Below are 13029 nucleotides of genomic sequence, written 5' to 3'. Positions count from 1 at the left end.
CTTGCCTTATGGACCAAAAACTCTCTATTTGTGCCGTTATCTGATTATTGGAAATTCAGATTGAAAAAGGTTCCCAAGTCTAACAACTAATATGTGTTGTAGGAAAGTGAGAGAAGTGACAGACTGTGCTTATTTTATGACAAGTGTATGAATAAAGCACATGACTCGAAAGATTAAAAAACTTTCTCTAACTCAAGGCACTTCAAATGTGGGGTTGTCTCATTTGGTAATGGCTATCTAAAGAAAGAATTAGTCCATGGTTTTGAGGCAAGAAGTGGCTTTGTGATCAGATGCGGATACAAAGTATGCTGGGTACCAGGCTAACAGGAAAGAAGACATCAGGAATGGCTTATTTTTTGAATCTATCTCTCATTCCTTTGGGAACTAAGAAGCACAATTTTAATTTTCTAAAGATGTACTGATATGATATAAAGCTCACAAATCTTATTGACTATGATTAGGATGTAGGTATCTTCAATCTTTGCATTGCTTTATTTCTTGAAAAGTTAGTCTTGCACCCTTGCAGGTATATACTCACAAGAAGTAATCTTAAATGAAAGGAGAATTGAAGAAGAAGGAAAATTCATTCCTAAAAACTGTGGAGAGGGACCTAGTCCTGTCTCAACATTAGTATTCCTTACAATACATTGTTAACTACTTATGTGAACCATTGGGATTGCCAGGTGAGGTTCATCTGTCTTCTAACTGTGTTTCCATTAATTAAAATTCAACCATCGTGCCCTTTTCGAAGGGACCTGACACACCTCTTCCTTTCCTTTTATAAACCTTCATAAGTTCCTCAAATTTTCAAATTAAAACCCTAATCCGCTCTAAGAAAATTCATCTCTCTCATTTCAAAATTCTATCTCTCATTCTTTGTTTCTAGATCGCAGAATGTCTAACCCAAGTTCGACTACTCAGGATATTTTCAAACCCCTTTAAGATACTGATCCTACTTCAGTTCCTAGTATTTCTGACATTCCATCTTCTTCTACTGCTCCTTCAACCCTTCCTACAAGTGAAATATTCGAAAACCGTGTTCCTTATGCTTCTATTCAAGTCAATGAACAAGAATTTTCCATTGTCTCCTCTACTCTGGACTTGAACAAGCCTTAGAATATGTCCCTAGATGAGGTTATTTAGTACAAACTCTCTGTTGAACATGAGTTATCCATGTCTCTACCTGGAATGTCTTCAAATGATATTACAAAGTAATACTTTGAAGGAGATCTTCCTGGAAAAAAAAAGAAACCGAGTCAAACATCTTGGCAATAAGTCAAACATTGGCGATTAAAACCTAGATGCGGAGAGCCTTGCAACCATGAAGGATAAAGTTGTACCTTCATTCTCAGAAGAAGAACCAGGTAATGCCAATCTTCCTCCTTTTGAAGAATTTCCTTGTAATATGGATAAAACTCCAAAAATTGCTCCACCATCATGAGTGCTCTTGATGATGAAGATGATGAGTACAATATGCCCTTGTCTTGGGAATTAAAAGAAGAATGGGTCCTGTTTTGAGCAAAGGGGAGGAGAAAGTAGTTGAGATTCCATACTTGAAGCTAAAATCTCATTCTGCTACAAGGCATTCTTCTAAGAAACTTCTGAGTGATGGGATAAAAATAAGCAACGAAAGAACTACTGAGATGAGGTGAAGGTTGTCAAGAATTGATGAGACTTTCATGCCTAATGAAAAGGATATCATTGAGATATCCAAAGGAGAAAATAACAGTGAGACTGAATCAGAGAGAGGAGAAGAAACTGCTGAGAAAATAACAAGGAAGGTTCCTTTTAGAGGAAGCAGGAGTTATAAAATCAAGGACAAGAAAGGGCTCTGCAAAGAAGCCAGTAAGCAAGAAAAGGAAAGGTAAAGGAGAAGAAGTAAAAGAAGAATAGAAGGTCATCCCAGAACAATCCAAGAAGGAGAGAATCCTCTCCAAATACTGATGAAATGGATATAGATGAGTTGTTTGCTGCATCTGAACCTGAACCTAATAAGGAACCAGGTTCAAGCAATAAAAAGATGAAGGTTGAGAAGGAGCTGTCCAAAGAAGAAAGAGTCGACATTCCAAAGACTCAAAGGTTTTGTATGGAAGGGTGTTTGACACTAATATCATGGACAAGCCAGTAATGTGTGAGTTAGCTGATGCAATGAAGATTCAAGAATGGACACACTTGTTCATAGACCATGTCCCAATGTTGCATGAAGTACCAGTTTGAGATTTTTATTATAATGTTGAATTTAAGGATGATGGGTGTATTTACACCACAGTTAAAGGAATAAATATCTATTTGACTGAAAATATTCTTGGTGAAATTCTAAATGTGAAACCAGAGGGGTGATATATAATGGGCTATTCCAAAAAGTTTGTTCGAGAGTGTGGGAAGCTTCAAAAACTGAATATAGCAGGCATTCCTAAGAAATTTCTGAAAGGAGTATTTTAGTTATATTTTGAGTTTTTGAACAAGGCGATGCTTCCTACGTATGAAAAGAGGATAGTAGCCTCTACTGCTAATCTGTTTATCATGGAAGCTTTGTGTAAATTTGATGATATTAACTTGCTGGCATTATCTTGGAACACATGCACAAGATAATCTCTACTAAGATGGAAAACATGGAATGAGGTACGGGTATTTCTTCACTGAAGTGTTCAATCATTTTAAAGTTTCTCTAAGTGTTGGTGTAAGAGGGACTATTAAGCATACATTTTCTAAGACCACTTTAGTTGAGTGTGAGTGTGTCGAGTGGAAGACTAGGAAAGTAAGCAGGAAGTCAGAATTATTAATTGAGCATACCCAGTTGAAGCATGAACTTAAAGGTATGATAACACTATTAAGTGCTAAAGATGCTGAAATTGCAAGGCTTAAGGTACAACTAGGTATAGCACAATCAGATAGACCAACTTCTTCTGAATTACAAGCTCTTAAGAAATAGAATGCTAGCGTTGCTGCATAGGTCGCCAGTCTCAAAGACAAAATACTTTAACAATATGAAAGTCATGCTGATCAACTATCTCTCATCCTCAAGTCCCTTACTCAAAAACCCTCATCCTCCTAGTGTCACCTTTTGAAATTTCTCTAACTTTCTTGAACTGATCACAATGGTTTGCATTTCTAGTTATTTTGTAATGTATTCAATATTATCCTTCACTTCTATTGAATGAATGACTCTATTTCTCTTGTTAACTTCTTGATTCATTATTGATTGACTTTTGCTTGTGTTGCCCTTAGTGGCTATCACTTTTCTAAGAATATACATGCTTTGATATTACTTTACTGTTTTTCCTTTTGTATGATGTCAAAAGGGGGGAATATATTGTAAGCTGATGATTGATTTAAAATCAATGTTGAATTTGTGAAAAGGAGCTGCAAAGGGAACTGCACTGAGGGGACTGAAGTCTTAGTGAATATTGGTGAACTGAAGTCTTAGTGACTATTGGTGAAAGGGGGGACATCAGTGATAGGGGGAACTGCTTCTAGTTCTGCTCTTGGTGGCAAAATTGAATGTGTTTAAAAAAAGAGAATGTTGTAAAGGGTTTGTCATCATAAAAAAAAGAAAATTGATAATGCTTAATGATGATTGGTTTTGATGATTTAACAAATTAAGAAAAAAAGTAAGGGACATGATCCCTTTGAGGACTCTAAGTTGATAATGACAGCAAACAATAGTACAAAATAGATCCTGCCAAATCGCCTGCGACCGAGTCCATGTACAGGAGGACAGTTGTCTACCAATAGAAATCATCCAACACAATGTATATCATTTATATATACTTTCTTTACAATGTTTCTCACTTGGATTTTTGGAATCACTAAAAAAAGAAGAACTACAAAAGCCCATGCTCTCAAGAATCTAAAATCTACTCTTGAAAAAGACGAAGGACGTGGTAGAGCTATCAGTTATTTTGTTCTTGTTTTAGAGTCTTGATTTCTTAGTCCTAATCTTGTAAGGTCTATTCCTAATCTATAAAGGAATTTAGACCAGTTCATGTTTGTTTGTTTGTTCATCTTGTCAAAATAACTAGAGTTAGTTATGGAGACTACTTGAAATCTAAATCAGCTAGGAGTCTAGTGATTTAGCAAGCAATAGAGTTAAAGATTTAGATATGAGTGTAACAGAGTTATTATATAGAGAGGGAAGGAATTGTGAGTGCAATTCCTATATTGCAAGAGCTTGTAATCTAAATCTTTGGATCAGTTGTTTAGTGAAGATTAGAGGTGAAATCCTGTGGGACAGGTCGTAGTTTTTCTCCCTTGATCAAGGAGTTTCCATGTAAAATCTTGTGTCTGATTTTATGCTTCTGTTCTTTAGTATTCTACACTGTTTTTTGGTAAGGGACCTAGTCTCAATAGTTTAGTAGATGTGTATATTCTAACAGGCAGTCTTTTCCATATCCCTATCAAATATGTACCTTTTCCTAGGCATATGAGACTCCCTTGCCATCTATAGTCATTGCCAATATTGTATTTACCAGAGAAAAATAGCCATCTATTATGGGCATACCTTGGGCCAAATAAGTCTCTTATCATGCATATTTCTTTGCCAATACTAACTGCAGTCATGTGGATAGGAGTACTTCCACCATTCATCATCTTTTATATACACTTGACGGATCCATTTAAGCTAGAGAGTATCAGCCTTTTGAGCTATGTTCCAAAAATATTTGTCTATAGCATCTTCATTCCATTTTACTCATTCTGTGATCCATAAACTTCCTTCTCTCTTTGATCAACACACCAGTTCTTAAGCCACAATAAGTATTTTAGTAGTGTTTACTTTCCCATACCACAAAAAGTTACTACAAAATAGTAGGGATACCTTTGACTTTGAGAAATTGTTTAGGAAGGATGAAGATGGAAGACTAATAACTATGAATGTGTAGTAGGATAGAGTTCACCAGCATGACTCTATCAACGTAGGATAGGTGTCTTGTACCCCAGCACTTCACTCTAGTTTTGAACTTGTCAATTAGTATTTCACGATACAACAACAATAACATACACAGTAAAATTCTATGAAGTGAGGTTTGGTAGGATAGAGAGTATGAAAACCTTACCACTACCTCGTGGAGGTAGAGAGACTGCTTTTGAAAAACCCATGGCTCAAGTGTATCAAACCCAGGAAAAAGAAGAAGAAACCATGGAGAAAGCATAAGAAAGAAAACAGTAACAACAACAACATTATATGGTAATCGAAATGCAATAAACAACATATGAAAAGAACTATAAAGGCATGACTAGTCCTATGAAAGGCAGTATACCTCTACATGGCCCTATTAGCCTTCTACCCTAATACACACCCTCCACTTCTTCCTATCTAAAGTCATGTCATCGGTAATATGAAGTTGTGCCATATCATGTCTTAGTACTTCACAATGTAATTTGGATATCATTTTAGTAGAGATAGGAGCTCCTAGGTATCTATAAGGGAGTGTCGGTCTAGTATACCCTGACATTTCACAAATGTCTGCAATACTATGATTTTCCATGTTCACATAAAATATATTTGACTTGGTGGGGTTAGTTCTTAAGCCAGAAGTGTTAGAAAAAAGTTCTTAAACCTCTCAAATAAGTGCTCCAGCTCTAAATGAAATAAGTCATTTTTTGGCAGATCAATATATTGCATGTGGATCAACATGAGTATATCTTGTGGCCCTTTATTAATTTTTATTTTCTTTTGGTATTTATAGACTATGAGACTATTTGGATAGATTTATAAGCTAAGTTGCAAGGACTCTTCATTTTTTCTACAACACCCTTGTCGAGAAGATAAGAGTGTGGGACACATGTGGAATTCGTTCAACCAACATCGGATACTTTGACCAAAGTTTATGGACATATTTCGGGGTAAACTTGAGATTTTGATTTCTCAAAATAAAAGATAAAATAGATTTAAGACATAGGAAATGACATACTTTCAATATTATAGTCCTTTTGTCTTCTTTTTAGGTTTTTCGCTAGATTAATATCCGCTACTTCATAATTTGGGTCAAACAGAGAGAAACTAAGAATTCAAGCAATAGTGTTCTGACTTCATACATAGTAGCTATTATTTAGTTTTGATGATTAACAAACTACAGGACATAATGCACGGACCTGGTTGACCTAGTCCCATGAGTAAGTCAAGCTGCAGATCAGCCAGCTGTAAAGTTGCCATCCGCTGCTGAGGTTGGTAGAGCCAATAGAGACAGCAGACTTGGAGCCAATCAAATGCATCCTAGGTTGTGGATCTCCAAGGTATATACAAAAACCTTGGACAACCAAGTCAGTAAGTTTTTCACTCCAAGATTTGACAATTAAAATGTGTGTTGGTGCTCTCTCAAGAAAAGAAGAACTTCAATAAAAGTTGCACGGGACCTGATATAGTTGCTCAAGATATTCTTCGTTGTAGCTATGTTGTAGTTTGAGTTTTATGTGTAACATTCTAAAATTAGTTCCTGATGTATAATGGAATCTAGATTATTTGCAGATGTATTGTTTTACTATGACCTCATTGCTAGAATTAGTTTTGGAGTGTGTTTGAAAAGTCTACATCATTAAGAAACAGTGGGGTAGTGGGCACTATTTACATTGCTTAGGCTTGAGGCTTATAATAGTATTGTTGCAAGCAAAGGGGTGAAGAGGGTTAGCATCTAGGTACAATAGGTTATAATAGTTTACTTTGCTCTTGCACTTAATGAAGATTCACAGCTAAATCTTGAGGGTTAGGTCGTGGTTGTTACACCCCGTGCTTTTGAACTTTGAGACGTATTCCTAACCTTCTTGAGAATGTCTGTAAGACCCCTACTGTCCACACACATCAACCAACTCTAAGGAAAGAAGAATGCAATACCTCATGAGAGGGAAAGTTGGAAATAGAGTCGTGAGAATCCAGAAAGAGTTGGAGGCCAAGAAATGAATCGTAGGACTCGATTTACCTACGTAAGCTACTAATTTAGAAGTCTTATACACTTGAGCTACTTTAGGACATACCAAGCTTACATAGCAAGGATTACACGGGTTTTTAAAATAAAATGAGATTACGAACCCACGGGAAAGAGGAGAAGATGAAATGTGGAAGCAAGAGGAGGTACCACGTGGCAGCCTAGGAAGGTTCCACGTGGAAGAAGGTGACCCACCTAATTAGGGTCAAGTAGGTGACCCACCTACTTTGGGGTGGGCTCCACCAAGGACACGTGGCATCCCCTAATTGGTTGCATAGCTATGTTGGTCCAATAAGGGTTGGACATGTGTAACCCTAAGGGGATGACATGTGTCACCTCCTAATCCCACCTATATATGCATAATATGTGACTAAGGAGACCATTCCTTATCCAAAATTTCAGCCAAAAGCTGAACAAAGGAAAAATAAGAAACCTAAGCCTAAGAGAGAGTACTATGGTGGCAACAAGGAAAATAATGTAAGTTTCCAAGTTTCTCTCTGTAAATTACTTACCTACGGTGTTATTTAATCATGGGTAGATGTATATATGTATCTTACGATGTCTAAGAAATCATTTCTTTATATTTACGCCTAGAAAAGTGAGAAAGGAAAAGAGAAAAATGCTAGGGGCACAAGGAGAGGGAGTTACGGGTTTGCTTCAAGAAAGAGGTAAGGCCCGATTTCATTCCATGAATTAATTATTTAAGGTATAACAAGGGTATATAATGGTATTTTATATCATAAAATTCCATTTCGTGGCAGCAAGGAGGTGATACAAACAGCCCGTTTAATTTCACCACGTTTGGAGAACTTCTGAGTTGCAATTTGGCAGTTTTGATCAATTTCGGGTAAGGTAAGGGTTGTCCTTTTAATTTGGACTTTATGATATTTTTATTAAGTGTGTTACACGCCCTATAGGTGGATAGAAATGTGAAAACATCATAGAAATGTTTGACATTGAAGACAATCTAAATCAGAGTCGTTATAGTTGAATTGTCGTCGAAGTGAAGTGTTGTGCTTGGGGTTTGCTGTTGCAGGTGTGTGGGGGTGTGTTGCAGGGACTAAATGTATTATAAAAGGGGTGTGGGTTCTTCTGGTTTCAGCCACATGACCCCTCATTTCGTATAATTAAAGGCTTTGCAAAATAAAGACTAGAAATCCTATTTTGGTATCGTAATTTTCAGCAAGTGGTTTGAAGCTTGTATTGTGTAATATTTCCATGTTTTATGTGTATATATGCTGCAGGGTGTTTTTTTTGGTTGGATGTAGTGATAAGGGATGTAATTGGAAATTCGGATAGGGCATATTATGGGGAGGTGCTGCCCAATTTTCTTTAACGCCTTAACTAATTAAAGAACTAGTCGAGGAGGCGAACAAGGAAATAGATTCCATGAATACTAAGGTGCAACTTAAGGTGCTGAAAAGTCAAGAGTGGTTCATATTCATATTACTTCCATGTTAAATAGGTTTGGAGTACGACGACGTGGACGTGATTAAGAGAAGTCCATACGAGGTATGTGAAGCTTTCTTTTGGCATGTTTTTGGAATAAGTACATAAAGCTTTCTTTCTTCCCTTTTGGCATGTCTTAGACTTAAGTAAATTGTATGTGAAATGAGGGGATAATTCCATTCCCAGAACTCCAAGTACGCGTCAAAATCCCTGTCCACTGCTTAGTATTGAAACTCCTGCGAGAATAGAGTATTGCCTATTAAGGCTTCTACATGTTAAAAAAATAGTGTGTAGAAAGCTATCCCTCATTCCTCTTGATATGTAATTGGTATGAAAATGAGATTATGAGGCCATATTTGTTCACCGAGCCCCAGGATGGGTCGAGTATGAATTATGTACGTGATGACCACACGAAGGAAAGCACAGACTAAATAGAGCTTGTCCTTTTTCTTTTCTTGGCATGTCTTAGTTAAGTTAAGTATGATATGAGATCCGGAGTAATTCCTTTCTTAAGCATCTCCTATTGACTTCTGACTTCTGAATATCGAACTCCTATAATAGTTGAACTATTTCCCTGGAAACTTCTATATGTTAAGAAGTACCAAATGTACAGGCCCCAAGTCTTAAAGACTATATGATAACAAGTATTTCTTGTTCCGTAAGCGACTTGGCCTTATGTTGGTACATGTTTAGGGTCCTCGAGGTTACAATTGATATAGCCCATAATGGCATTTAGAGGACACTCGAGATGACTACACTGCTACTCGATTCCTTAGGCAAAAGCTTAATTTTCTTATTCTGTCGAGTCTCTGATAATGATTTGAATTACATATAGTTACTCACTACTCTACTCGTGTATACTGTAACACTTCTTCTCCAAGTCCCGGGCCGGTTATCAGATTCGTGCTCAATTCCACTACATTGTCCACCACCCCTCACTAGACGGCCGAGTTATGTATGTATATATATGATGACGTGTTGTAATAAGGTGGTAATGGAGCCGGGCCTATGATGGTCCTACAGACATGATTCACCGGATCCCTGACAGGCCGGCTATATGGTATAATTTGAGCATGCATGTTTTTTATAATTCACAAAGTACAGGTACAGGTTTCTGATTTGATGCTTTACCCCATGCTTCTCTATTTTAGATATGCCTCCAGTTGTATTATGTTATGTTTTACATACTCAGTACATATGTCGTACTAACCCTCTTTTCTCAGAGGGCTACGTTTCATGCCCGCAGGTATAAATATAGGTTTTGGGAGTCCATCAGCTTAGGATTTTGCTCAGCTCAGCTGGAAGAGGCTCCATTGTATCAGAGCCTAGTTTTTGGCACTGGCCATTGATGCACAATATTGTTTTGTTATTCAGGGGTATGGCAAGGGCCCTGTACCGCCATATGTTATTGTTAATATTTTTAGAGGTCTGCAGATATGTATATGTGGGTTGTGTGTGTCATTTTGGTTCAGCTGGGTCTACATGATGTATGGTATATGTTATTATGTTATGGCAGCCTTGTTGGCTTGCGTGCTCTTTCATGTTATGATGCAAATGAAAGAGACTACAGATATATGAAATGCTATGACCTATGGGGGTCTCATGTACGTATCATGTTGTTTGTAGTTCGGTTTGACTACACTTGATTTATATGCATTACGTGTCTATAATTCTACTTGAACATAACTGATAAATATATATACGGGGGTCCAAGTCAGACCCCAATCGCAGCCTACGGGGTTGGGTCGTGACAAAAGTGGTATCAGAGCAGTTTGTCCTTGGATTGTCTGTAGACCGTGTCTAGTAGAGTCTTGATTATCGATGTGTTGCGCGCCACATCTATAAATAGGAGGCTACATGATATTTAGGATGTTACCTTTCTTTCATATCTGAGATCGTGCTATATATACCAGTCATAGGAAACCTTCCTATACTAACCTTAGCTTTTAGCAGAAGGACGACATCAATAAAAGGAAGTAATTGACGATATGGAAAGTTATGAAGCACACAGATAAGTAAGGGAATAGGAGATATCTGTTGGGTAAGGTATTGACATATAATTGAAATGTAAAGTCGAAAACTGAAGGGAAAAGTAGACTGGAAAATGCAACAGATGTAGTTTGAAGTTAGACATACGAGGTAAGTCAAGTATTTTTATATTATTATTAATATTGAAAGTCCTGTGTGGCTGCGTTATGAGATGATATTAGAAGCCCTGTGTGGCTGTGATATGATATGAATATATATATATATATATATATATATGTTTGCCCTGTGAGGCATTGTTGGTATTTTCTGCGTGCAGGTTTGGGATAAGTAAGAAATATAAAGAAAACTCTACCGAAATTTTCCCAAGACAAGAAAAAGGAAGGAAACGTAGATTCTTAAGATGTCTTAGAAATTGATACCAAGTACCCCTATTATGTTTAACCAAAGCGGTAAGAGGTACCCTTCAGTTCGTCAATAAAGGGCACCCTTTTTACTTGGAGAATTTTATTTTGGATAAACAAAAGTCTATCTGAGTAGTAAAGTTCAGACCACGGTATCTCCAGCCGTATTTATGCTATAGGAACAAAACCAGCGGGCTCAGGTTGAAGGGTAAGATGTCCCGCAATTGAGTTTCACTCTTTTTGAAAAGTACCAAGCCCTAACTGCTAGTTGTAAACTAGATAAGTTGTTCATAACGTGAGGATAAACTCAAAAGAAGACCATGTGGGTCAAGTGTTAAGCAGTACTGTGATGTTTAAGAGATTCTAGTTTTCTTCTAATGGTGGTTGTGAAAGCGCTCTATGATAACAGTTTATTAGTTCTCTACCAACTAATTGGAAAATGAAATGCTAACAGAAGCACCCCAGAGAGATGTTATGAATTGAATATGAGTATGAACTAAAAGGGAGATATGTAAGTATGAGTTAAAGGTGTAGTACAACAATATAGGGATGAAGTAAGACCGCTGGTAGGGTGCACTCAGTAGGTGGACTAAGTTAAAAGCCTATGTCGGGTACACGGTTAAGGCAAGAGGCACAAGGTATAAAGGAATGATGCGTGTACATAACGCCACTCCAAAAATAATAGAACTCTTATGAGACAAAGACGGCGAACTTAATAAATAGATGGTTCAACCTACATTCACCCCAAGAAACAAAGTACATAGGTTGAGGTAAAGCTACTACTTCGAGAGAACCTTAGACAATCATTGTCGGAATACAATTGTTATCTAGTCAAAGGTTGACTACCAGTGGGTATTAACCTTTCATAAGGAAAAATAGAAGGTGGCCTTGGATGAGTTGTTTCCTGGGTCACATTATTCAAGTACCAATTAGTAGACGAGATATCATATTAGATAGGGAAAGGTTCTCATCGCTTCGTAATTTAGCCAAGGCTCCGTACGCAGATAACCAGGTTGGAAAAATATGCAGAAAGACAGGGATATAATACAATACCAAGTAGATTGGGGAAAGATATAGGACGAAATTAAGACTGGACATAGAGACATAGAATAAGGTATAAGCGGATAAAGGTATAAGTACCCTCTAAAGGGGGGAAGCAAGTGAGAAAACTGCAAAGGTAAGATGGAAGCAATTGATATGACAATATATTTAAGATGGATTTTAAAATCCAATAAGATCCCTTGTTGAGCCAAGTTAGAAAGGTCTGGAAGTTACCAATAATTGGATAGAAGTCAGAATGCTCTGTAAGGCAGTGTTAAGAAGTTTTAACAAGATATTGAATGACATCATGCCAGACTAAAAGCCAACATGAGGGCTATAGAGTTGGTCGCAAAGGATGTTGCGATAGATGCATAACCAAAGAAAAGCAATAGAAAACCTCCTATGGTGGGAGATGAGAAGAGTAAAGAGTGAATAAGGGGGAAAAAAGTATAGTAAGATGGGACATAAGCAAGTTCCAACATGAGTGAGATGTGTACAGTAGAACAAACCACAAGATGGAAGGACTACGTCTACCTCCTACAAGTTGCATTCGAATGGTTGTGCAACCTACAGATATATATATACAAGCGTCAGGCTAAGTAAGTAAGTACATGATAAAAGGAATAGGAGTTCAATAATGACAATGCAGCTATGATATTTTGGGAGACTCTCCTGAGAGATGCGAAGATAGGTTAAGCCAAACTATCGAGACGAAATTAGTATTACAGGAAAAATAAGACATGGCCACGGCTGGTCTAAAGATCTAACCCTATACCGGTTGCGAGATAACAGAGGAAAGAGCAAGGCAAGACATGAAGACGATCGAGGCCACGCTAAGGTAAATCTTGGGCTAAGTTGAGTGCCCCTCACATTATTGCAAGGATTACAATGAAATGCGACACGAAGACTTCCCAGGGAGGTCACCCATCCTAGTATTACTCTCATCCAAGCACGCTTAACTTCGAAATTCTGATGGAATTTAGTGCGTTAGTGCTGGTATGATCGCGCGAGATGGAAGAATCTGAACTAGTAGCAAATAAACAACATGAGATCATGTACCTAAGGTATATAAGTTACGTTGAGGGAATTGTAAAAAAAGGGAACTGAAGCAAAACAAACAGGATTAGCTAATTATTAACTGATGGCGCACTTGAATACCACAGTTCTTCAACATGGTACCAGTTAATGTCATTCACAGAAGGCAGGAAATAATACACGAGGTCGAAGAT

At 37.4% G+C, this 13029-nt stretch overlaps 1 pseudogene; it reads right to left on the bottom strand.

Moving 5' to 3' along the window:
- Positions 1-12690: 12690 nt before the first annotated feature.
- Positions 12691-12810, bottom strand: LOC129883905 (5S ribosomal RNA; annotated as a pseudogene).
- Positions 12811-13029: the final 219 nt, after the last annotated feature.

Source organism: Solanum dulcamara, chromosome 3 (genome assembly GCF_947179165.1).
Source record: "Solanum dulcamara chromosome 3, daSolDulc1.2, whole genome shotgun sequence".
NCBI lineage: Eukaryota > Viridiplantae > Streptophyta > Magnoliopsida > Solanales > Solanaceae > Solanum > Solanum dulcamara.
Note: the sequence above shows the minus strand (reverse complement) of the source record. Positions and strands in the feature narration are given on the sequence as shown.